The 26,260-nt window shown below is 42.9% G+C and overlaps 1 protein-coding gene across 7 annotated transcripts in view; it reads left to right on the top strand.

Annotated features, from left to right (window-relative positions):
* phldb1b (pleckstrin homology-like domain, family B, member 1b) overlaps nucleotides 1-26,260 on the top strand; it is a 196,098-nt gene that overhangs the window by 22,043 nt on the left and 147,795 nt on the right. The window contains exon 1 of one of the 7 annotated variants that reach the window (XM_060943761.1): nucleotides 10,549-10,955. The exons of the other annotated variants lie outside the window; for them this stretch is intronic. The gene's annotated coding sequence lies outside the window, so the exon portion shown is untranslated. Of the gene's footprint in view, nucleotides 1-10,548; nucleotides 10,956-26,260 lie in introns of those variants that run through there. 7 annotated transcript variants of the gene reach the window in all.

Genomic DNA, 26,260 nt, shown 5'->3' with positions numbered 1-26,260 from the left:
GAACAATTATGATCTTTGTGACTTTCATTGTGGCATGGGTGTTGGTTTGAGCCAGATGGACTGGTTTGAGTATTTCAGAAACTGTTGATCTCCTGGGGTTTTCACCCATAACAATCTATAGTGTTTACACAGAATGGTGTGGAAAACAAAAAACAAAACAAAACAAAAAACAGTGAGTGAGCGACAGTTCTGTGAGTGGAATCAAGTTGTTAATAAGAGAGGTCAGAGGAAAATAGCCAGATTGGATTGAGCTGCCAGGAAGGATATAGCAACTCATAGCAACTATTTACAACCATCGTGAGCAGAAAAGCATCTCAGCATGCAACAGCAGAAGACCACATTGGGTTCCACTCCTGCAATCAAGAACAGGAGGGTGCTTTTACACCAACAGCAGTTGGTGCGCACTAAACAGTCAATTCGAACCAAAAGCTCTTAGTTCGGTTCATTTTCGTCGGTGTGAAAGCATCAATCGCACTTGGGTGCGCACTAAATCAAGCGGACCGAGACCTCCAAAAAGGGGTGGTCTCGGTCCACTTGATTCCGCACCAAATGTCAACCTCTGGTGCGGTCCCTCTGGTGAGAACGCGAACCTGGACCAACTCAGGAGTTAATTGACATTACAACAGTGCAGATGTTTTAGCTGTGTCAGGGTGCAGGCACTTACAGATTTGCATCACAGGGGAGAGCAGGCTAACTGACTATAGCCTACCTTGTGGGTCTTTGGAAAGGTGCTTGTTTCATCATCAGTAGGACAGCATTGGTGAAAATAGCGTGTCTCCTTTGCCTGAAATGACGCGCTATATGCCTTCGGCGAATCCAGTATATCCAAAGATTGTTCTCCAGCTGCAGCCGCGACTCATTCTGGAACTGGATATTTTGCCAGAAATGGGTACTGTTGATGATATAAAAAGCAAGGACCAGCGCAAGAAACAGTGTGCGAATGTGTCGCTCCATTGTGAAAGTCAAAATTAGCACTTATTTCCACCAGAAGATGACGAAACGTCATTCAGACCAATTTGGTTCGTTTGCATGTGTGAACATGGACCACACACAGTCTGTATGCTACAATGTAACAATTTTACTGCCTGGTGCGGACCAAATAATCGAACTAGCGGTGTGAAAGCGCCCTTAGAATCAATAACAAGTTCCCATTAAAGTGTCCGGTGAGTGAAATGCCATCAAATTACCCTGGAGAAAAACAACAACAACAAAGCAGAAGATTTGCAACTGCTGCCAAAAGAGGTTCTTGTCGGTTATGTTGCCTCCAATTAGACAGTTCTCAAAGACAACCCCTCTCATGTTGACAGCTGGATCATTTTACATACTATACCAAGCTATGTAGAGCAGGGATGCCAGGGTGAAATTGGTTAGGGGGCCAGATTTTTTTTTAAGTGGGACCTCGGGGGCCGAATTACACCTTAGGTAACTCAACACATGGATATACTGTTTTTAAAATGATGCCAACAACACATCGAAAAGGAATTGTATTGGCACCACAATAGCCTCACAATGAGACATACAATTACATAGCAGATATTTACCCTTTGAAAATGTGACACGGACATATCCATGCAAGTAGTCCACATTTATAAATTAGAAATGCAACAAAATAGACTAGGTGCCAATGCCAACACATTTTCTACAAATAACACAAGAGTAAACTGTAAATTATTTTGATCATATTTATTGAAGGCTTACACATAAAAGCATTGTTAGGCCAAAATTAGGCCAATTAAAAAAGTCAAGGCCAAACACTCCTAAACAAGTCACAGAAATAAGTGCCAGAACAAAGCAATCCAAAAAATAAGCAAAGTGACTTAATGTTCAGTAGAAAAACGTATGGTTCTTGAAAAAAGCCAGATATGACCTCACATTACATTGGCTCAACAACAGATGGCACGTTTCCTTTGCCAGTCATACAACTCCAACCCACATTTTCACAAACCCATGCCTATGGCATTAGCCTACTGTACAGCATACATCAGTAAAATCCAACCCATTTTATTCCCTCCCAACCATATCACACAGGAATATGGGAAGACAAACCTACTTCAGCTACATTTTACTTGTCGAAGCTAGACACCTTTTAACTTTCACTAGCTTGTCGACATTGGGGGACAGGTTCTGGGCCGTGGCTATTTTCATAACGTCATTGAGATGTCCGTGTGTCAGGCGATTACGCAGTTTCGATTTATTAATATTCATCACAGAAAAGGCCTGCTCACATAAATATGTTGTCCCGAACATACACAATATTTTGCCTGCAAATGCCATCATAACTGGGTACTCTGGCGGCAAGTATTTGTAGAATGATTCTATTGCAACAGATGTGTACTTATCCTTCAACGGTGCGCAACACTGCAGTTCAATCAGTTCCATTTGCATCAGGATGTTAGTCCGTAGGCTAACATCCTGGTCAGCGCACGCGCTGCAGCAGCTGAGGCGGGCAGCAGCAAAAGACAAACTGAAATAATTCCACGAAAATTGAATAAAAATAAAACGTCAGATTGAATTTTTTAAAAGAAAAACCATTAGATGAAAGTTTATTTTATTACATTTTTTAATTAAAAAATGGCTCTCCCATATCAACCACGGGCCGGATGTGATGTCCAATCGGGCCACTTCCGGCCCGCGGGCCGTAACCATGGCATCCCTGATGTAGAGGATTTGCATAATCCTCTGAATAGCAGAAATGAGATCTGATTATAAAGAATACTGAAAGTAGATGATAAGAAGAAACATATATGTGACCTACAGTATATAAACTAAGGAGTGAGAGGATAATTCATTTTCCAGATTTAAACATTCAGGTACAAAGTGCACGTTAATGGCAAGGTGATATGTTAGGTGTAAATCTCATGTCCAAACAAGAACTGATAAAAACAAGATTCTATTACAATCAAAGTGTAAATCAAAATCTGATAGTGCTGTCTTCTAGTTTGGGGGCTCAAGCAATAAAGCACCAGGAAATGCACAGGTTTTTTTTTTTCCTAGAATAAATTGATCTGTTGTGTCAGCCCTGTGATGACCTGGCGACTTGTCCAGGGTGTACCCCGCCTTTCGTCCGTAGTCAGCTGGGATAGGCTCCAGCTTGCCTGCAACCCTGTAGAACAGGATAAAGTGGCTAGAGATAATGAGATGAGATGAAATTGATCTGTGGCTAACTGCAAACTTCTAGTCAGTCTTCCAAGTTGTCTAGGGATGTGGTATCTCTAAAGGCTTGAAGATCATTATTGTCAGGAAGGTAAGGATTGATTGCTATGACACAACAGTCTGGTAGAAACATCTGAGTGCTTTAGAAATTCAAGCTTTGCAATGAAATCTGAATTCTCTCAGGATAAAAATATAGTTTACATTGGATGGACTTTCAATGGACTTCTGGAAGATATCCATGCAAATAACATTCTTCAAATCCCAAAAAGTGTTATCACAATTTTTGTGTGTGGGAATGTGTTTTATTAAACAAGTCTAGTGAAATGTATATGTGCATTTGCATGAGTCCCTTGTGCAGGCTCATATTGACTGGGTAATTTCTCAGAAGTCATAAGCAACTTTGCAAGATGTGAAATTTATGAGTTACAGGAAAGACTATAGAGACTCAGTTATGAATTTCCCAATGTTACAGTTAAACAGATAAGCACAGCATCCTAACAAATATAATTTCCACTTAATTATCCATGTCCAGTCAATTCCAGCTCAAATAATAAAACCTTATTATTTAATCTATTATTATATTAATATTACTATTTAATCCTAACACTGGTGTAGCATGTGTGTTATGACCATTATACCAGAATTTTCAGCGATTCTCGTGCATAATACTGGTGTTCATACCAGTGTTGTTTTTGGCAGCCATTTTTGATTTAGTTTTAGTCTTAGTCTTTTGGACGAAATGCTTATTAGTTTTAGTCACATTTTAGTCAATTCCATCCTTCATAGTTTTGGTCTAGTTTTAGTCGACGAAAACTAAAAGGGTTTTAGTCCAGTTTTAGTCATTCATTTTAGTCGAAAAAATAATTACTTTAAAACATTAAATTAGGCCAATACAGAGATAGGAAATTGTAATCGAGGTTGACAGGTTGTGCACAACATACTCTCTACATAAACGCTGTCTAGTGTGCATGCTGTCTAGTGTGCATGCTCTCTACATAAACGCTGTCTAGTGTGCATGCTCTCTACATAAACGCTGTCTAGTGTGCATGCTCTCTACATAAACGCTGTCTAGTGTGCATGCTCTCTACATAAACGCTGTCTAGTGTGCATGCTCTCTACATAAACGCTGTCTAGTGTGCATGCTCTCTACATAAACGCTGTCTAGTGTGCATGCTCTCTACATAAACGCTGTCTAGTGTGCATGCTCTCTACATAAACGCTGTCTAGTGTGCATGCTCTCTACATAAACGCTGTCTAGTGTGCATGCTCTCTACATAAATGCTGTCTAGTGTGCATGCTCTCTACATAAACGCTGTCTAGTGTGTATACTCCATTGTTCACAGACTCGTGTTTCTGCCTCCATTTAACATGTCGCAATGCACTGATAGAGCACAAACATGTCATGATGAACACACAACTAGAAGATGACTATGCTGTCCGTTAATGTAAATATGATGGCTAAACATGCTGCTAACGTTAGAGTAGCCAGGTGTGCTGCTGCTCATTTAGACATATTTACATCATTTAGGCACAGCAACAGGTCTGAAAAGCTACATTTCCTCCCGTGTGTTTCACAGTAACTCAAATATGGCTCAATATATGACAAAGCATTCAGTTGCTGTCCCACCAAAAATCCCTGCAGGACAAGTTTTACTCATGACATGTTAATTGAATTTAAGTTAGCTTAACCAAGCCAACTTTATCATGAAGCTAGCGGTCCCATTCATTTTCGCCAGGTCACGGTGTTTTGGAAAACTTCATAGGAAATTCATCACAGACCGATTGTTGAGTGACATTAACCAAAGCTAGCAAACATATACATGATTTGTTAACAGGACTTCTTGTAACGTTAACTTACCGTCGCAGAAATAGCAGCATGGTGAGCCTTTAGATGCCTCTTGAGGTTGGTCGTATTCTTGCCACATAGTTTATAGCCACAGCGTGTATCTCTGTCTCCCACTACAAGGCATTCCGTTTTATTTTCTGCTGGATTATGTGTAAAGTATGTCCATAAATCATCACGTCTTTTCCGCCCACCAAGCCCTTGTGCTGGCGTTGCCGCCGCCATGGTCCATGAACTGTGTGTGGCTGCCCCTGTGTGCACTGTGCCCGGACATGCCTGGTGGTGGGCGTGACCAAACAAGGACAGGATGTTTTCAGCATTTGGCAGACAGATTGCACGCGCCATTGGATGAAACGCCATGCATTTTGATAGTCCTATAGCCAACCCACTAACATTTTCGTCTCGTCAACGAAAATAGATACGTCTCGTCATATTTTCGTGATCAAAGAGTTATATTTAGCTCATCACTGTCTCGTTTTAGTCGTGGAAAAAAGGTGCGTTAACGAAATCATTTCGTCATCGTCACTGTTAACGAAAACAACACTGGTTCATACATGACATCTTGTTAAATCCCCAAGAAATGCAGCTATGAAAATACACTGTTTGAGATCATTTGGTGACTTGCCCAAGAAAAAATAAATTACAAAACACATATTTCACTGTGACAACATATCAGTGATGGATAAAGGTGGAAAATGGGTAGTACAGTTGTTGGATATTCGCTCATCTAGTATAAGTAATGCCTATTGTGTAAGTTTGTTCTGATGTTAGCCAGTAGGCTATGATTAACTACATTAAAGGGGAAGTCAACTGCATGTTTCTCAAGAATGTTACACAAACACTAAAGAATTCTCAGTCTGTAAATTTCTCAAGAGTGGTCCATATTTCTTCACATTACTCTGCATGACATTGTTTATTCCCGATGAATCATGAAATGTTAGGAGATCTGTGGAATGCACATTTATAGGCAAGTAATCATGCAACTTTCAGAATTGCAAGGCTTTTCTTAGGACTCGTGTTCTTTTTTTTTACACCTGAAAAATGACTGAAAATACTTTTAAAATTGGCCAGTTTCATTAAAAACTGGAAGCACATAGACACAAAAGTAAAATAATTTCTGGTAAGCCTTACAAACACCAGCATTGTTATCACCTTCAGTCAAAACCAAAAGATTTTTCACCTCATCTTTGTAAAAAAAAACAAAAAAACACAAACAAACAAACAAACAAACAAACAAACAAACAAACACCTTCAAGGATGTGTCCAGAATTGCTTTAGAACTTGGCAGTGAATAATTTATTGCTAAATAATGGATAATAAAGGTTATTCTTCATGGAAGAATTAATTTACAGCTATCAGGGTAAAATACTGTTAACTGATATTACGATTGATGACGAGTAGCGGGATAGAAGTGAGTATGTAGTTAATTGATATTCTGAATGTATTCTTTCATATTTATCACAATTCAGTTCATTTCAATTAATTTCTTTACAAAATTATTAAACTGTGGATAGTTGAAAAAATTAGTAAAACATCTCTGATAGCATCCTTTTTCTAATGTTAGCTAACTGTTAGCTAGCTTTCTAGTCAATTGAGAGCCGAGTTAGCACTCATAATGATGGGTGTTTTTGTTTGTTCTGTGCCAAGGTACATCAGAGCTAGATGCTACAAGTTGAGAAGGAACGAAGAGCCACACAAGCCTGACTGTCAGATTTGCTTCATTTCTAACCACTGCAGTTGTAGTTTATTCTAATTTCTACTCATGCTGATATTTGATCTAATTTGATATTCTGTTTCATTGGGTCCACTTCAGTTTGCTGGTTTTCTATGACATTTCTCAGAAATGGTGTTTTATTCCATTTGGCTTTCTTGCACCGCATTGTTGCTGTTTAGCAGAAACAGTTTTGTCATTAAAATATTTAAAAGGTTAATTTCTCTAAATTTGTCTGAGCACAAATTTGTATTTTGCATGCACAAACCTGCAAATTATCATGACAATTCAACAAATATGTAAATTAGTCCATGACATCATCTGGTATCTTTGAGACTTTTTGAACTTATTTAATTCCAACTTTGTCCTGATATACAGTGGCTCTGAAGGGCAAATCACAACCACAAATGGGAAAACACAACAGCAAATCACAAAACAACAAAAAATAAGTAATCACATCAACAAATCACAAAACAACAACAACAACAACAAATTACAAAACACAACAACAAATAGGTAATCACAATGGCAAATCACAAAACAACAAAACCGAAAACACAACCACAAAGCAGAAAACACAATGACAACTTCTACCGGAAATAGTAGGAACGTGTTATTGACAAAGATCATTGCTGATTGGACAAACACCCTGCCTGTCTTTTTAACTGGAAGGAAACACGGTACATGCGCCATTTGGTCCAAGGCCTCGTAAACAGTAAAGCAAATAGGATGCGTGAAGAATGTATATTGACAAAGAAGTCATAGGCTGTTCTTTGATATTGAGATGGGAAGGAGGTCGCAGAACACATACTGCCAAACTTTTGCAGTGCTTGTGGCAAGGGGCTTTGAGAAATCAATGTTGAACTTCTTTGTCAAGAGTCCTTCTTCCGGCAGCCTAGTTACTTTACTGTTTGTGAGGCCTGGTACCAAATGGCGCATGTAACGCATTTCCTTCTGGTTGAAAAGACGGACAGTGCGTTCGTCCAATCAGCGGCGAGCCTTGTTGATAGCACATTCCGACTACTGTATTTCCTGTAGAAGTTAATGTCGTTGTGTTTTGTGAGTTTGTTGTTGCATTTTCCCATTTGTAGGGAATGATATGCCCTTCAGGGCCACCGTACTGATCAGACTTGGCAACAGTGAGCGGATGTACAGTTACCCCATGACTGTGTCTGAAATTGCTCCCTACTCACTATATAGGGCACTATATACTGGGGACGCCATTTTCTAGTGCTGTCCGAAACCTCAGTGAGGATTATTTACACCCTATATAATGCACTCAGGCGGCACGGTGGTGTAGTGGTTAGCAGGGCCGGAGTGGGCCCTGTTTTCAGTCCGGGAGTTTAATTCACATTCAGGCCACTTTGAAATGGAGGAGGAATTTGAGTACATTAAAAAAGATAAAACAAATAACTGTTCTTTCACAATGCTTTTTATTTGGTTTAAATTCAGGTAAACTCACTTCACTTTAACAATATAGGTTATAATTCAAATTACCATAAAACAAAAGATAAAAATTAAGAATAAAAGTTGTTTGTACAGTTATTTAACCAATCAAACTGCTGGTGTTCTACTGTAGCTTCACTACACATATTTAGGATGTTAAAACATCAAAAGCCTCTTCAGCAAAAGTTCTCTGCATTACTTTAGGGTTAATAAAACTTCCATTACGCGGTAGTTTAATGACCACAAACGTAATGCAGAGACCGACGAACGATTTCATCTAGTATGAGACGGGGCTCCACTTAAAATTGGATGGTGTGTGGCCGCGTGTCTAATCCGCATATACATTTATCTGTGTCACCAACATGTCCCAAAGTTCCTTAGTGAAAATATTTGAAAACACATCCAAAGGACATGCATCTTCAGAAATCGGCATCTTCGGCCCGGGTGTGGGAATGAACTTTTACGTTGGGGGCGAAATCCAGCTGACTGCCACTCCAAATAGCAAAGCAGCGAGTATGGCTGATTGTTTCGCGTTATTTAAGACGAATTACACAACACATTTTTAGTCACATACTCTTAAAATAACGAAAGCACCCATCTCGCGTGCATTTGAACCAATGCTTGTGCATTATATGCCGCATATGCCTCGAAAATAATGGCAAATCAACAATGCTGGGTACTCAGCAACCGGCAGATAAAGCGTGAGGGCGCATTAGGCAACTCAAAAATGGTTAAATGAAATGTAGGCTAAAGCAAGTGTTCGATTCTGCTTAGAATATTGGCATACGCATACACCTCTTCTAAGTTATATATTTAACAACAATTATTTAACATCAAATATGACTTCTAGGCCTATGTGTTCATAACCACAATGTGCGCACGCCTGTGGAAATGCACGGTGTGACAGCGAGATGAAATAGGCTGGATGAGGAAATAACGCGCAACAGCACCTTTGGGACCTGTTAATCTAAAATTGTTAATAATGTAAAGCAATGTCCGGTTCTTCTTAGAATTAAGACATACACCACATCTATACCGTGTAAATTGCGAGATTTCACATGACATCAAAAAGCTGAATTGACATCGCAAACTATCGACACATTATAGGCCTAGCATAGACTGATAAAATCGGCAAACAGGACATACTCCATATCTTTCGTAACCTACCAGCTGGTCTTGAGAACATATCTGTCAGTTTGGCACATTTTGCTGCCACCTCCTTCCTTTTTTTAAGCTTCGCCCTTTCGGTTCCACCTGGCCTCTTTCTGCCCTCCATCACTGACGCGCGCTGTTTCGCGCCAGTGTTGTTTAAGTTCCCCGCAATACAGAGGAGGAGTCTTGGACCAAACCAACTGCAATAGAGGGGAGGGGAGAATTTCCTTATTTGGTAGTGCCTATTTAATCTGCTGCGATGCTGTCGGCATCTGGGCTGCCATGTGAAAATGCAGAGTGCAGTTGAATTGATGATTAATGCAAGAATAAGATCAGTGACCAAAATTAGTGAAAATTATTTTCCCCATGCTCCAAGCAGGCCACCATTGATGGTTTGGGCCGGGGATGGTCCCGGCTAAATATAGGGCCACCCCGGCATTGGTGGTTAGCGCTGTCGCCTCACAGCAAGAAGGTCCGGGTTCGAGCCCCGTGGCCGGCGAGGGCCTTTCTGTGCGGAGTTTGCATGTTCTCCCCGTGTCCGCGTGAGTTTCCTCCGGGTGCTCCGGTTTCCCCCACAGTCCAAAGACATGCAGGTTAGGTTAACTGGTGACTCTAAATTGACTGTAGGTGTGAATAGTTGTCTATGTGTCAGCCCTGTGATGACCTGGCGACTTGTCCAGGGTGTACCCCGCCTTTCGCCTGTAGTCAGCTGGGATAGGCTCCAGCTTGCCTGTGACCCTGTAGAACAGGATAAAGCAAAGTATTCAGCCTTGATTAAAAAACAAAACAAAAAGACGCAGGTACTTTGTACTGATTAACGTGGGAAATAGGCTCCATATAATGTGTATTCATCACAAAAATACATGCGTGTATTTATTATTTTGAAAATAAACCCCAGCCGACTGATCTGGCACGGTTTAATTGTGTGACAGTAATGACGTAAATACCAGCTAGTGTCCGAAAGAGGTTTTTTTTTTTTTTTTTCATTTTACCAATGAGCTCATTATATAGTCCTCTATATAGCAATTCCCTATGTAGGGAGTGGTGAACGAGCGAGCGATTTCAGGGCATGTAAAAGCTACTTTTGGCAACAAAAACCCGTAAGTGTGAAAAGGGTCCGCGCATGCGTGTTGCTACAATGAGACTCGCTCGGTCAGTAACAGTGGGCGGTGCTCAGAGTGCGGATAGACGCTTTAACTCAGGGGGAGTGGAAATGGAAACACTCTCCCTGCTTCCAGTGATGAGGAAATGAGTTTGCCCTATTGACGGAGACAGCAGCTGTTCATTTCTTTACACAACGCTGTTGATATAACAGCTTGACAGCTAAAACGGTACAGGTTTCCTCAAAGCAGCAGCTATTATTAGGCTACTAACACTGGATAACATTTTTTAAGAAAACTGAAGACTAAAATTACGCGCCTGTCGCGAGCCTCAGAAGATTCCTGAAGCTTTGCCCTCGTTAGTCATGGAGTTGGGGACAATGAAGCACCGCTAACAAAGGATTTCCTCCGGGCAGAAGAAGAGCGGAGTCACCGGCTTCCCTGCCTTTCATTCCACTCCACTTGACTCTCCTATCGGGAAAACGTGGCTTGTTTTTAAAGGGCCAGTCTGCGCTGATTGTAGCACGCTGGAGCTCATGTGCTTTTAGAAGTAAGTGTATAAGAGGTGAAAACGCTTTCATGTGAAATTTCGATATGCATTCACATTTGCTTGGCTTTCATGATCCTTTACCACACAGCCAAGTGCTGAATTAGCTAACTACAGTATTCATTTCCACTGCACTTGCTTATTTTCTCTGTTAGTATAGCATCCTGCCTGTAGTGACATTTGTACAGGAAAAAAAATTAATCTAAAATAGTTTTCAAGTATTAAGTGTTTACACTCACTGGCCACTTTAATAGGAACTTGTTGATTTTAAGATTCCTGTTCTTGGCTGCAGGAGTGGAACCCAATGTGGTCTTCTGCTGTTGCATGCTGAGATGCTTTTCTGCTCACCACGGTTGTATATGAGTTGCTATCTCCGTCCTGGCAGCTTGAACCAATCTGGCCATTTTCCTCTGATCTCTGTTATCAACAAGGCGTTTGTTTCCGCCCGCAGAACTGTCGCTCACTCAATGTTTTTTGTTTTCCACACCATTCTGTGTAAACACTAGTGTGATTTGTGTGTGTGAGAGAGAGAGAGAAACCCCAGGAGAGCAGTAGTTTCTGAAATACTCAAACGAGTCCATCTGGCATCAATACCCATGCCACAGTAAAATTAAGTCTCACTTTGAGATCACAATTTTTCCCATTCTGATGTTTGAAGTGAACAATAACTTAAGCTCTTGATTTTGCATCTGCATGATTTTATGCATTGTACTGCTGTTGAGGGATCTTAGATAACTGCATAAAACAGCAGGTGGATGGGTGTACCTAATAAAGTGGCCAGTGAGTGTAGATACAGTACTGTGCAGAAGTCTTAGCCTGTTTTTTCGTACAAATTTTTTGTTACAAGTTTGTTTTATGACTTCAAGTTAGTTTTCCAGCACAAATTTAAAAGTTGCAGAAAAATGTTTTTGTATATCACTAGAGAAAGCAGCATGTTGCGTAAGAGGGCACTTTTCAGACCCCCCAAAAAAAACATAACGAAGGCTTTGCTGCGAAAATAAGAAACAAGTGTAACAAAGTCTCCAGAAGAACGGTGTCTGGTTCTGCAAGATGCTCATGAAACTTTTTCCTTACAAAACTTCACCAATTATACCGGAGACTGCTATTTTATGATTATTTATTTATAGTCTCTCACACAAAAATGTGTGTTATTTACCAGCTGGGAGGTCCGTATCGTGAAATACAGAGGCCTTGAAAGTACTGGCCGAAGTCAGTATTCAAGGCCGAGGTCACGGTATTTCACCATACGGACCGACCTTAAGCTGGTAAATAATATTTATTTTTTTCTTTACCAAATTCTAACAGAAAACGAGAGCGCCCGAAAGGGAAAACCGAGGCAAGCCGCCATTTTGAATCCTCATTCACGGCTGCAATGCAAATTGCTTTCTCCTCGGTATACAAGTGCACTTACATGGCAGGAAAAAAACCTACATTTTGCCACCTATGTAGTCCCCTATTTATACAAAATTGAGTCATTCAGGATTTAGCCATGTTTTTGCTCGGTGTTAGCAAGTTAGAGGTTTTTAGCTTTCTCCTGAAATGTTTTGTTTTATTTTATTTCTTCTTCCTCAGGGTAGTAAAACTCGCTTTCGCTGTGAACACTGTCATTATCATTATCCATGATGTAAAATTAATGCTATTTTCCTGAGAAATGCTGGCAAAAATTTACAAGATTTTTGATAATCTTATAAATAAATCTTATAAAAAAAAGATAAATGTTGACAAAAAAATGCTACTGTGTTTGTTGTTGTGAACGAGTGAGTTGCCAGAGGTCCGTAACTGGGGTCCGTACCGTAGGATACGGAACCGCTCGCCAGCCAATCAGAGCGCAGGATTTGATGGAAACAGCACTGCGAAAAAAATAACTTTTATTGATTCCTTTATTAGTTTACTGCAGTTTATAGTATTGTTTTAAAATATAAAAACATTTTAATTTCATTTTTTTTTAAAGTCATCTTTGCTCTACAGCTGCCTTTTTTGGGGTGGAGCACAGAACTGTATGTACCTTATGGACTTTCACAATCAGGGTATACTTTCCGGGTCCACAATAGTCCAAAAATCAAATATCAGGTTTTTGTGTTTCTCTGCTGCCAGAAATGACCTTTTGAGATGGAAATGAACTGCGCAGAATGTCAGAGCTACAGGTCATATACTGGGTACTTGTGGTGAGAAGAGTGTATAGTGTATTTTTAAAACTGACCTACTTTCTTATAGTCCACAAGAGTAAGGGATACAAAGTGAAAAACTGTTGAAATGTATGTGACTTTTGAAGTACAAATTTTCAACTACTGTGCAGCGATGTGTGTACCTGGTGGGAATTGAAATAACAACTGAAGTGGTGACGATCCTTGTGGTTTTCCTGAGACGACACTTTGACGGGCTCCCATTTCACCCACACGTGAAGCTCTGCTGCAAATGTGTCTCCTCTGTTTCAAGTCCTGTTTTTACTGTGCAACAACAGATTATTCTGCTTCAAAAGAGACAAATATTTTCTTTAAAAATCATTTACAACTTCATCATGTGGTGAGTGATTTCCGGAGAGGACGTTTTTGACAGACAAAGGATCCTGACCGAGGCACATACTACTTTTTTTTAACCGAGCTTAAGCTATCTGTGGTGCATGACATCAATCATGGAGCGACACTGAGTGAGACAGCGATTATAAAGCTGGTCCTAGACTCTGTGGCATAGTGATCGGTCATTTCAGCATTCTCATGGGCGCTCGTATACTGTTACACTGCTATTCCTGGTCGGTGAGAGCCAGTAACTGCTTAGCTGCTTGAGGTACAGATGAATACCTTTTCACACATACTATTTTTGTAATTAAGGAGTTTTACTATCTGAAACTAAACTTGAGTTGGGGTCAGATTACATTGGCACATGACTGACTGAAGGTAAACTCAGATTGTGAATTATTTTATTTTATTTTTTTAAATTGTGCACTATTGTCTTATCTGCATTTTTCTTTTGCACTTCTCTGCCCGATTCTGACATTTGTATCTATTTGTATTTCGGCTACAGAGCTCAGCTGTCTGTCTGGTAGCAAAATCCTATGTTTAACCTCTTGTCTGTGTCCCCTGTGGCAATGTCACAATGTTTCGTCCTGACCTCAGGGTTCACTGTGTGCATATGTGACTCTGAGACTTCATGTGGTCTTCAAGCATATAGGCAGAGCCATGGCCTCACTTTCATTTATAAATGCCTTGAGACCTCAATAATGGCACAGGAATAGTTTTAAGCGTTAACAATAAATCTAAACTAGTATTATGATTAAAGTGATTTTTTATATACAACCCCGATTCCAAAAAAGTTGGGACAAAGTACAAATTGTAAATTAAAAACGGAATGCAATGATGTGGAAGTTTCAAAATTCCATATTTTATTCAGAATAGAGCACAGATGACGTATATCAAATGTTTAAACTGAGAAAATGTATCATTTAAAGCAGGGCTTTTCAAAGTGTGGGGCGCGCCTCCCCTAGGGGGCGCCAGGGTTCTTCAGGGGGGGCGCAACGTGATGGATCAATTTTTAGTACCTAAAGCTACAGTGAGTGAGGAGACAGAGTCTGGGCCAAGCAAAAAAACAGACCCTCCAGGTATTTCGCGATGTTGCGATTTGCAAATTCAACCAATCCCCGCGAATTCAGGGCGGTGTTGCAATTATATCCAATCACCGCAACCTTCCCGCAAATTTGACCAATCGTTGGCGTCGTCTTGAGGTGACGTCGACAAACTACCTTCCGCCTTACTTCCGTGAATACGTTCAAGAGAAGCAGCATGCGTCGCAGTGTTGCCAGATTGGGCAGTTTTAAGTGCATTTTGGCTGGTTTTGAACATATTTTGGACTGGAAAATGTCAGCAGTATCTGGCAACATGGTATGTTTACAGTGAAGGACTGTGTGCACTTTATTTTTTTACTTAATACAAGAAATTAATGGATGCCAACATTTTTGCCAAAATGGTATTTTATTTTCCATTGTTTAGGCAGCTTCATCATCATACTGTGGGATTCTGTTCAAATTGTTTTTTTTTTTCTTCTATGAAGCCTGAGCCATTTATTTTATTAGTTTATAATTATTGTTTAATTTAGTCTTCAGGAGAGACTGCCTGCACACAGTATGAGTATTGATAGTTTTTTTTTTCTTACATGAAAGCTGAGGCATTTATATTATATTTGAAGGTAACTTCATGTTGTGCTGTGAGGTTCTCTGCACTTTAACTTTTGAACCAACAGGTGTATTTGGATAAGTAAAGCCTGTTTTTCTGCATTTTTGTAGTCCTGGTAATCTTTTATATTGGTAAAGTTGTTTATAGGACCATTTCTCAGTGTCTGTTTTTTTAAAATTGCAACAATTTCTCGCAACTTTCACTTCCTCCCGCAATGTAATCGCAACAAAAACCTAAAAAACACAGCAACTTTCAGCGCAATTTTTTGGAAAAAAAACCCCGCAACATCAGACATTTTAGCCCGCAACAATCACAAAAAAGGCCCGCGGAATCCTGGGGGGACTGAATAAAGAAGGAAGTATGACCACGATTATTTAAAGTTTGGATTTTCATGGACTGGATCTGAAGATGCTCCACTGCCACAGTGTGTTGTCTGCCAAGAGGTGCTAGCTAACGATGCTATGAGATGTTTAAAATGTGTAAAACAAGATGTTTTAAAAAGAAAAGTACAGATGTTTAAAATGTGTAAAAAAAAAAGTTTTAAAAAGCACAGATGTTTAAAATGTGTAAAAGAAAAAAATAAAAATGTGTACAACAACCATTTTTTTAAAAATACGAATGGAACATTAAGTATAGCAACAACAAAAATTGTGTGTGTGGGGGGGCGCTGTTTATTTGCTCTCTGAGGGGGGGCTGACTCTCCCACACTTTGAAAACCCCTGATTTAAAGAAAAATTAGTTTTTTGTTTTTTTTTTAAATTTCATGACAACACATCTCAAAGTTGGGACAAGGCCATGTTTACCACTGTGAGACATCCCCTTTTCTCTTTACAACAGTCTGTAAACGTCTGGGGACTGAGGAGACAAGTTGCTCAAGTTTAGGGATAGGAATGTTAACCCATTCTTGTCTAATGTAGGATTCTAGTTGCTCAACTGTCTTAGGTCTTTTTTGTCATATCTTCCGTTTTATGATGTGCCAAATATTTTCTATGGGTGAAAGATCTGGACTGCAGGCTGGTCAGTTCAGTACCCGGACCCTTCTTCTATGCAGCCATGATGCTGTAATTGATGCAGTATGTGGTTTGGCATTGTCATGTTGGAAAATGCAAGGTCTTCCCTGAAAGAGACGTCATCTGGATGTGAGCATATGTTGCTCTAGAACCTGCATATACCTTTCAGCATTGATGGTGTCTTTCCAGATGTGTAAGCTGCCCATGCCACACGCACTAATGCAACCCCATACCATCAGAGATGCACACTTCTGAACTGAGTGCTGATAACAACTTGGGTCATCCTTCTCCTCTTTAGTCCGAATGACACGGCGTCCCTGATTTCCATAAAGAACTTCAAATTTTGATTTGTCTGACCACAGAACAGTTTTCCACTTTGCCATAGTCCATTTTAAATGAGCCTTGGCCCAGAGAAGACATCTGCGCTTCTGGATCATGTTTAGATACGGCTTCTACTTTGAACTATAGAGTTTTAGCTGGCAACGGTGGATGGCACGGTGAATTGTGTTCACAGATGTTCTCTGGAAATATTCCTGAGCCCATTTTGTGATTTCCAATACAGAAGCATGCCTGTGTGTGATGCAGTGCCGTCTAAGGGCCCAAAGATCACGGGCACCCAGTATGGTTTTCCAGCCTTGACCCTTATGCACAGAGATTCTTCCAGATTCTCTGAATCTTTTGATGATATTATGCACTGTAGATGATATGTTCAAACTTTGCAATTTTACACTGTCAAACTTCTTTCTGATATTGCTCCACTATTTGTCGGCGCACAATTAGGGGGATTGGTGATCCTCTTCCCATCTTTACTTCTGAGAGCTACTGCCACTCCAAGATGCTCTTTTTATACCCAGTCATGTTAATGACCTATTGTCAGTTGACCTAATGAGTTGCAATTTGGTCCTCCAGCTGTTCCTTTTTTGTACCTTTAACTTTTCCAGCCTCTTATTGCCCCTGTCCCAACTTTTTTGAGATGTTGCTGTCATGAAATTTCAAATGAGCCAATATTCTCACTTTCGACATTTGATATGTTATCTATGTTCTATTGTGAATACAATATCAGTTTTTGAGATTTGTAAATTATTGCATTCCGTTTTTATTTACAATTTGTACTTTGTCCCAACTTTTTTGGAATCGGGGTTGTAGGTAGTGGTCTGAGTGAATGACCTTGACGTCCGTAACGTCACAACAGGAAGTCTATTGATCTCATCGCCATTGCCTCTATAATAAAACGCAGAGCTGACTGCAACTCTGATCTTCCATTTTGAATTAATTTATCGCCATGCCACGTAGATATGTTGCTGCACCTGCCAGCAACACGACAGAAGGTGGATTTACGTTGCATTCATGGTCCAAGAATGTTCAAACTGCAAAGATTTGGACGCGTTTTGCAAGAAGTTCACAGGCACATTGGGCACTGTAACAGTTCCTGATGTGGGTGGAGCACAGAAGCACGGCAGGCGAGAGTTGATATTTGTACAATATCTTTTATTCGGGCTTTTCAGCTTGCTTGCTTGTTTGCTTCCTTTTCATTCATTCATTACTTACTCACTCACTCACACACATGCATTGTGGTTGGGGAGAGAGCTCCCTTTCTCTGCTCTCTCTCCTTCTATGCTTCGTCCCTATAACAAACAGACACACACATTAATTGACAGCAGGTGGAATGACTTACCTTCCCTGACCCTGCCCTCCATTCACAGACTGCTGCTTGGCCACATACCCCTGCTGCCACATACCCCCACTGCCCGACTCAGGCCGGGGAGCTGTCCGGCCTGAAGCTGACCCCCCCCCCCCCCCCCCGACGGGACAGGAAGTCCGCCACCACCATCTGCACCCCTGGCCTGTGGATCACCTCGAACTTAAATGGCTGGAGGGCGAGATACCAATGGGTGATCCGTGCATTGGCATCCTTCATGTGGTGGAGCCACTGGAGGGGCGCGTGGTCCGAACAGAGTGTGAAAGGGCGCCCCAGCAGGTAGTATCGGAGGGTGAGGACCACCCACTTGATGGCGAGACACTCCTTCTCGATTGTGCTGTACCTGCTTTCACGCATCGAGAGTTTCCGGCTGATGTACAGCACAGGGCGCTCCTTGCCCTCCACTTCCTGGGACAAAACGGCCCCCAGCCTTCTGTCCGATGCATCAGTCTGCAAAATAAAGGGGAGAGAGAAGTCAGGGGAGTGTAAGAGTGGGCCCTCCCACACAGTGCAGCTTTTACCTCAGAGAAGGCCTGTTGGCACTGCTCCATCCACTGGACTGGATCTGGAGCCCCCTTTTTAGTGAGATCAGTTAGCGGGCTGGTGATGTCCGAATAATTAGGTAGAAACCTATGATAATAGCCAGCCAGCCCCAAGAACTGTCTCCCCTCCTTTTTGGTCTTGGGCCTCGGGCAGGCTGAAATTGCTGCGGTCTTGTTAATTTGGGGACGCACCTGCCCATGACCTAAGTGGAACCCCAGATACCGTACTTCCAATCGCACACTTTTTTTGGATTAGCTCTGAGGCCCACTTGCCTCAGCGACTTTAGAACAGCCCTCAGGTGTTCCAAGTGCCGCGGCCAATCATTACTGTAGATCATGATGTCGTCTAGATATGCAGCCGTGTAGGCAGCATGAGGGCGGAGGACTCTGTCCATAAGCCGCTGGAACGTAGCGGGTGCTCCAAACAACCCAAAAGGGAGCGTGACAAATTGGTGTAATCCAAACGGTGTGGAAAAGGCCGTTTTCTCTAGGGATAGAGGAGTCAAGGGGATCTGCCAATATCCCTTTGTTAGATCCAGTGTCGAATAAAAGCGAGCAGCACCTAACCGATCAAGCAACTCATCAATGCGCGGCATTGGGTATGCGTCAGATTTAGACACCGCGTTGACCTTTCTATAGTCCACACAGAACCGGACTGACCCGTCGGTCTTGGGAACCAGGACCACTGGGCTGCTCCAGTCACTGTGGGACTCCTCGACTATGCCCATTTCGAGCATGGCCTTGAGTTCGTCCCAAATCACCTTTTTCTTGTGTTCGGGCAATCGGTAAGGGCGGCTACGCACTATCACCCCTGGGGTCGTTTCGATGTGGTGTTCTATGAGGTGGGTACGACTAGGAAGGGGCGAGAACATGTAGGAAAATTCCTTCTGCAACTTGGCTACCTCCGTGAGTTGGGCCGGTGAGAGGTGTTCTCCACAAGGGACCAGAGTGGTCCGAGATGTTATCCTTTTTACCTCCGGCCCCAGCTCCTCCTTCTCTGAGACTACTGATGCCAACGCCACGGGAACCCCCTCATTCCAGCATTTTAAAAGGTTGAGGTGGTAGATTTGCAGTGCCCCACCCCTATCTGTTCGCTTCACCTCATAGTCGACGTCCGCAACTTGCTGTGTGACCTCAAAGTGCTCGTGCCACTTGGCGACTAATTTAGAATTCGACGTGGGCAATAATACGAGCACTTTGTCTCCTGGCGTGAACTTTCTAAGGCGCATGCCCGTCATACAGCCGGCTTTGACGTTCTTGTGCCTGCCGTAAATTCTCCTGGGTTAGGTGCGTGAGGGTGTGGAGTTTTGTGCACAGGTCAAGAACGTACTGGATTTCATTTTTACTCTGTGAAGGTCCCTCCTCCCAATTTTCCTGTAGCATGTCCAGAATGCAACGCGGCTTACGCCCATATAATAATTCGAAGGGAGAAAACCCCATGGAGGCTTGTGGGACCTCTCGTACTGTGAACAACAGGGTCTCGAGCCACTTATCCCAATTACGCGCATCTTCACTTACGAGTTTGCGGATTGTTTTTGAGTGTCTGGTTAAATCGCTCTACTAAGCCATCTGTTTGTGGGTGATTGACACTGGTGTGGATAGACTTGATCCCCAGTAACCCATACAGCTCGTGCAGTGTGCGTAACATAAACGAAGTGCCTTGGTCTGTCAGGATTTCTTTTGGAATCCTGACCCGGGAGATAAAGTGGAAGAGTGCTTGTGCAATACTGCATGCTGAGATATTGCGGAGAGGCACTGCTTCCGGATATCACATTGTATAGTCCACTAGAACTAAAAGCGATATCCCTGTGCTGACCGATCTAATGGCCCGATGAGATCCATTCCAATTCGCTCAAATGGGGTCTCGATTAGAGGAAGAGGGCGCAAAGGCGCTTTTGGAGTGGCCGCTGGATTTACTAATTGGCATTCACGGCACGCCGCACATCACCGACGGACATCCCAGTGAATCCCTGGCCACTAGAATCGGGCTTTTTCGGGCTAGTGTTTTTATCATGCCCCAAGTGTCCAGCCATGGGATTAAAGTGAGCCACATGGAACACGAGTTCCCTACGGCTCTTTGGGATTAACAACTGGGTTATTTGTTCCTTGGTTTGAGTGTCCTGTGTCACTCGGTACAATCTATCTTTAATAATGGAAAAATAAGGGAAGGTAGGTGCTGCGCTCGGCTGAAGAGTTTGACCATCGATTACTCTCACTTGGTCAAACGCATGCCGCAGAGTCTCATCTCACGACTGCTCTAACGGGAAATCCCCAAGGGAATCCCTGAGAGAGGGAGGAGGAGTGGGTTGCTCCTCACTCTGACGCGGTGTTTACGTAGACGGCTCTGTGACAGCTTCTCCAGTCAACGCCACACTGGGATCTTCCCGTGACGACCTAGTGCAGGACCCACTGCGTGTTAAATATTCCATTAGGTTTTTAAATCCCGGCCAATCAGTACCCAAAATCAACGAGTGGGTGAGACGGGGACTAACCGCTGCCTTTATTCTATGCATTTGGCCCCGGAATAGAATTTGGACAGACACTAGAGGGTAATGGTGAACATCCCCGTGCACACACAACACTTTCACCGCTTGTGCTCCCCCCAATGCTTCACCTTGCACCAGGCGTTAGTGAACTGAGGTCCGCTTACAACCGGAATCCACCAAAGCGTGATATGTAGCCCCTTGGATACTCACTGGTATGCGATATGTTCCGGTCCGATCGGGGGCGGTTTCTGGTACGTCGGGGATCTGGATTACAGCACCCACCTCCCTTGCGGAGCTCTGACCTTGGAGATGCTCCGATTCCCCGCCGCGCCAGCACACCGGCCCAGGCTTTCCCTCTGCACTGGTGTTATGGGTGTCACTCACCTGAGGGGGAGACAACACAGGCACAGGAGAGGAGAGGACACCATGGGTGTGACAGGCTGGCTGGGCCTCCCCTCTCCTGTGTCTGTGTTGTCTCCCCCTCAGCTGTAATCCGGATCCCCGACGCGCCAGAAACCGCCCCCGATTGGGCCGGAACGTATCGCATGCCAGTGAGTATCCAAGGGGCTACATATCACGTTTTGGTGGATTCCGGTTGCAAGTGGACTTCAGTTCACTAACGCCTGGTGCAAGGTGAGGCATTGGGGGGAGCACAAGCGGTGAAAGTGTTGTGTGCACGGGGATGTTCACCATTACCCACTAGTGGCTGCCTCTAGTGGAGCCAGCCGCCGCCTCCATGGCAGGAGAACAGGGTGGGGAGGGGGGCGAGAGATGGGAGAAAGAGAGAAGAGAAGCGAGGGGAGATGCCTCGTCTGCCTGCCGTCGGAGCCGCCTCCAGATGGTCCTCTGCCAGCTCAATGGCTCACTCCAGTGACGCCGGGTGATGACACTGGACCCATTCCGCCGTTCCTTCCAGAAGTTGAAAGACAAACTGCTCCAGTGCCACCAGATCGATGATCTCGTCGGCGTCGCGGTTTTCTTTTTTTTTTATTTATTTTTTTGGGGGCTTTTTCACCTCTATTGGATAGGACAGTGCAGAGACAGGAAACGAGTGGGAGAGAGAGACGGGGAGGGATCGGGAAATGACCTCGGGTCGGAATCGAACCCGGGTCCCCGGATTCACGGCATGGCTCCCCATTCACCTGAGCCACGACGCCCCCGCATCGCGGTTTTCTGCCCTCAGCCACCGCTGGCGGGCGTCCCGGAGTTGCTGGCTGAATGCAAACAGCTGGCCGACTTTCTCCAATGCCAGCGTCTGGAAGCGCTGGCGATGTTGGTCCGGGGAGTGGCCAAGCCGCTGCAGGATGGCTTTTGTCAGGTCCGCGTAGACCAGCCGGCTGTCAGCAGGGAGCTGCTGAGCTGCGCCTCGCCAGTCAGGAGCGGGAGAAGGCGCGTCGCGCGCTGCTCCTGCAGCCACCCCCACACCTCGGCTGCTTGCTCAAAAAGAGCAAGGAATGCTTCCGGATCGTCCTGCGGTCCCATCTTTGTGAGGGTGGTGGCAGCGGTGGTCGACGCCCCTGCTGACGCGAGCCGGTGCCGGAACACCTGGCGATCTTCCTGCTGGGCCAGCATCAAGGTTTCGAAGCGTTGCTCCTTTCGGAGGGTGATCAGCGCTTGATGCTGCTGGGCGGTAGCGAGGGCAAGGATGAGCTCTTCGAATGGCGGGGACTCCATGGGGTGGTTCCCTTCTGTGCTCCCGGGTTTCAGCACCACTGTAACAGTTCCTGATGTGGGTGGAGCACAGAAGCACAGCAGGTGAGATTTGATATTTGTACAATATCTTTTATTTGGGCTTTTCAGCTTGCTTGCTCGTTTGCTTCCATTCATTCATTACTCACTCACTCACACACATGCATTGTGGTTGGGGAGAGAGCTCCCTTTCTCTGCTCTCTCCTTTTATGATTCGTCCCTGTAACAAACAGACACACACGCGCACTAATTGACAGCAGGTGGAATGACTTAGCCACTTACCAACCCCGCCCTCCATTCACAGACTGCTGCTTGGCCACGCCCCCACTGCCACAGGCGCCTATGAAGTGATCGCTCCTCTGCTCTGCACATTTTACTGAAGACTCGTACGAAACCTCTGATCTGTTGATGAGTGTTGGCTATAAGCCCGTATTGAAAGAGGGTGCGGTATCAACAATTAAAGAAAAAGAAAACTACAAGAAAAGGAAAGTATTTTTTATTTTTTAATTTAAAAAAAAAAAAAAAGCAAAGTTGAGTTGCACCAGTCCTCCCGGAGTGAGCCGATGGTTGTTGCTAAAACCTGGGATGGCACAGGATGTGACATATCGCTCGGGCAGAGACCTCCTCGCGGTTGTTGCTAAAACCGTTGACGTCCCGGGTTTTAGTAATTGCCTGAGCTGAGCAGTAATGGTGGAGTACTCCGGATGGACAAAATAGAGAATGAGTGGACTAGCCGTCTTATTTCTAAACTGGATATTGCTGCCATCTCGCCTTGACATGAAAGAAGTGAATGAACGGAGAACTGAACGAACAACTGAAAGTCAGATTGTTTTGAAACAATCGGCCATGAGATTGGCCTTCAAGAAGCGAGAACACAGACGGGTAAGCTCTGGCTCTCATTTGGATAAAAAAAACAACACATTGTTTATCTGCATTTAGATTAATACATGTAACTTGTATTGTGTGTTTAAGTTACCAGTATAAGATTATTTACTTTGCTTTAGAATGTGATTGTCTCAGTTCATCTGATTATTTAATTAGCTTTTTATGTTTTATCAGTGAAAAATGCATGTATGTTGCATAAGTTATAACATCTATCCTGTTTTAATGAGTTAACCCACAATCAATGAAGTCAAATCAGTCTTAGTTGAGCAAGTTGGTAATGGTATTTCTTACTTTTTCACCATAAATTATTTATATGACTTTGGTCTATAGCTGTAAAAGTTCTCTGCCTTAAAACTGGTTACCACTGTGACGTCACGTACTCGTGACGTCGCACCTGCTGTACTCTGCTTCCCCAGAATTTCGTAAACAATAACACGGCCGGATCACTGAGGGGATTAAAATAGTTTTGTTGGAACTTCATTGATGTAACGCTTGATTAATTACTAAAAAAAATGGTCATTTTCAATAAATATTCAGTTGTCCCGTTGGATAGGCAGATGTGGATTTGACTTGTCCAGACCAAATTTTTGGTTATACCAGACAGTCGGACTACCATTAATGTTGAGCCCATACTGTTTCTGGAAATTTCATGAAACCTGGAATCATGATGCTTCTGCCTTTCTGGCTGTCCTCAGGAATGATTTGATAAACTGGCCTTCACTGTTTTTTAACAGAAATATTGTCTTTTTTTTTTTGGCTCAAGCCCCAAACTGTACTTAGTTTAATGAGCACAGGCATTAATCTAAGGAATCCACTCTGTCTAAAGATGGTTAATATATAACAAAATGGTGTTTCATTATTACTCGAGGATGTCCTTTTGAAGTATCTGCTGTCTGGTCTGCATCCTTTCGAGTCATCACTTCATGAAATTGAACTACAAAACGGTTCTTAGTCATAGTTTGTCAGAACATCATCCACCATTGAAGAATCTTATGCTACAGTGGAATTCACTCCAGGTGGTGAACAGAGATGAGAAAGTGTTCTCACCAGAGAAAATGCATCATCTTTCTTATGCGCCATATACAGAATTATGATGGAGCTTGAATGTTTGCATAAAGCATACTGATGACTTGGAAATGAGTTACTACCTCCTAGTCAGGAAACCAGATAAGTTTATCCTGTGTAGTGAAAACCCAAAACCCGTAGTAGGTAATTATTCCTAATTTGGTGTTTCAGAAGGAAATTATATTTAAACCACCAATAACTGCTATACGTTTACTGTAATTTGTAGTTCAGCGAGAGGTTGAGAGTCCACATATCAACTGAGTGTGATTTTGCAACAGGAGACTGACATAACACACAGCCTTTTGCTGAACAAAAGTATCTGAGGTAAAATTATCCATCATGCCTAGCAGAAGCTTGTGATCTATAAACAAACCCCAGGAAACAGGGGAAGTGGTCTATTTATAACTTTGAGCTATGTACTCTGAAAAGTGGGCTGATCATGGAGGGAAAAAATGGCTATATTAAAACACATTTACATGAATGCTTAAAATGGATTCGTTCATCAGTCTGGAGATATTTTGTAACGTAATTTAGATGTGTGGCTAAGTGTCTAAGGGTTTAACGCAACAGTGGTTTGGTTTATAGTTCGGGTCTGAGTGCTTTTGGTTGACAGTAATATATGATGGCATTGGGAGAGAATTGCTCCTATTGCAGCAGGTATAATTCATGGCTCCATTAAACGCTCTCATCGTTCACATTGCTGTCTGTGGTTTTAGATTAACGTGCTGTGTAAATTTGTTGGCAAAGTGCACTCTTGCATTGGGGAGAATCAGCAGGATAGAAAAAATCAAAGGCTGTTGGACATCCTCATATCTGTCAGGCCAGTGCATACATGAGCATGCAGTCTGGTGTCTCTTCTGCTCCCGATGGATCACTTTTCAAAAATTCAATTTCACTACATGCCTGGAATATTCTTTGTAATACAGTGCTCAGCGTAAATGAGTACACCCCCGTTGAAAAGTAACATTTTAAACAATATCTCAATGAACACACACAATTTCCAAAATATTAACAAGACAAAGTTTAATATAACATCTGTTTAACTTATGACTTGAAAGTAAGGTTAATATAATAACTTAGATTACACTTTTTTTTTTTTTTCAGTTTTATTCAAATTAAGCCTAGGTCACAACCGGACGTACGATTTTTTGGCCGTGCGATTTTTGGCGTTTCCCAAATCGCTGCTTTTTTTGTTCATGGAGAAAGACGCGCGTTGGCCGTAAGTTTGTCTTGCAACCTGAAAAAAAACATAAGCGCCCGTAGAGTTTGTTTGACATGACAAAGAACCTCTGCGGCCAGTCTACGGCTCGAAAATCAGCACGTCACGCGCGCCCTCTGTGCGTTTCTTTCGTTTTTTGCACGTAGACCGGCCGTAGGAGCACATACGGCCGGTTGTGACCGAGGCTTTAGGGTGGTGCAAAAATGAGTACACCCCACAACAAAAACTACTACATCTTGTACTTTGTATGGCCTCCATGATTTTTAATGACAGCACCAAGTTTTCTAGGCATGGAATGAACAAGTTGGCGACATTTTGCAATATTAATCTTTTTCCATTCTTCAACAATGACCTCTTTTAGTGACTGGATGCTGGATGGAGAGTGATGCTCAACTTGTCTCTTCAGAATTCTCTACAGGTGTTTGATTGGGTTCAGATCAGGAGACATACTTGGCCACTGAATCACTTTCACCCTGTTCTTCAGAAATCCAACAGTGGCCTTCGATGTGTGTTTTAGTCATGTTGGAAAAGTGCACGACGACCAAGG

This window comes from Neoarius graeffei, chromosome 17 (assembly GCF_027579695.1).
Source record: "Neoarius graeffei isolate fNeoGra1 chromosome 17, fNeoGra1.pri, whole genome shotgun sequence".
Classification (NCBI taxonomy): domain Eukaryota; kingdom Metazoa; phylum Chordata; class Actinopteri; order Siluriformes; family Ariidae; genus Neoarius; species Neoarius graeffei.
The sequence above is the reverse complement of the archived record's forward strand: the minus strand, read 5'-3'. Positions and strand labels throughout refer to the sequence as shown.